This window comes from Myotis davidii, unplaced genomic scaffold (assembly GCF_000327345.1).
Source record: "Myotis davidii unplaced genomic scaffold, ASM32734v1 scaffold674, whole genome shotgun sequence".
NCBI lineage: Eukaryota > Metazoa > Chordata > Mammalia > Chiroptera > Vespertilionidae > Myotis > Myotis davidii.
This window is the reverse complement of record NW_006286674.1, coordinates 3,082,777-3,083,988: the sequence shown is the minus strand read 5'-3', so window position 1 is coordinate 3,083,988 and position 1,212 is coordinate 3,082,777. Positions and strand designations below refer to the sequence as shown.

At 48.3% G+C, this 1,212-nt stretch overlaps 1 pseudogene; it reads left to right on the top strand.

The window, feature by feature from the left end:
• The window catches only part of LOC102752245, an 8,675-nt pseudogene extending 8,473 nt beyond the window's left edge, over window positions 1-202 (top strand).
• The last annotated feature ends 1,010 nt before the right edge of the window (window positions 203-1,212 follow it).

Here is a 1,212-nt window from a genome sequence, read left to right as displayed (position 1 = left end):
CTATCCCCCTCTCCTCAAGCCGCCCTATTTCCCAAGACACAACAATGTGGAAAGTAGGTCTATTGATGCCCTGACAATGGCTTCTAAGGGTTTAAGTGAAAGAGTCTCAGCCCTCTCATTTTAAATAGAAAGCTAGAAGCAATTAGGCTGAGCAAGAAGCTAAGATCGCCTGAAAGCTAGGCCTCTTGCTCCACACAGGTAGCCAAGTTGTGAATGCAAAGGAAAGTTCTTGAGGGAAATGCAACGCGCTCCCCCAGGGAACACACCAATGATAAGAAAGCAAAACAGCCTTATTGCTGATACGGAGAAAGCTTTAGTGGCCTGGATACAGCATCAACGCAGCCACAGTGTTCTCTTAAGCCAAAGCTGAATCCAGAGCAAAGCCCTAACTTCAGTTCTGTGAAGGCTGAGAGAGGTGAGGAAGCTTCAGAAGAAAAGCAGAAGCCAGCAGAGGCTGGTTCATGAGGTCTAAGAACAGAAGCCACCTCCATACCATAAAAGGGCAAGGGGAAGCAGCAAGTGCTGAGCTAGAAGCTGTAGTGACTTATCCAGAAGATCTAGCTCTGACAATGAATGAAGGTGGCTACACTAAACAGCAGATTTTCAATGTGGCAAAAGGGGCTCTATATTGGAAGAAAATGCAATATAGCTGGAGAGGAGAAGTCAATGCCTGGCTTCAAAGCATCAAACAACAGGTTGACTCTCTTCTTAGGGGCTAATGCAGCCAGTGAGTTTAAGTTGAAGCCATTGCTCATTGATTATTCTGAAAATCCTAGGGCCCTTAAGAATATCCTAGGGAACCAAGATAGCGGCATAGGTTAATGCCAGAGTTTGCTGCCTCAAACAACCACTTCAAAAATACAACTAAAAGCCGGAATGGACATCACCCAGAACCACAGGAAGGCTGGCTGAGTGGAAGTTCTACAGCTAGGAGGAAAGAGAATAGCATACCAAGACTCAGAGGAGGTGCAGCGCTCAAGTCAAATACTAAGATGCGGAGGTGAATGCGGAGTGGGATGGTGGCTGAGGGCGCGGTTGTCTGTTTCAATTGGGAGGGAGTCTCAGACTCTGAGCTCCAGATCCGGGCAAGTCTGTAGGGACCCAGACTCAAACGGGAGAAGCGGGACTGTCTGGCTTCGGTCAGAACTCAAGGCAGCTTTCTCTCCGAGGTTTGCAGCGGTTGCTGGGACTCTGAGAGGCAGAGCCTCTGGG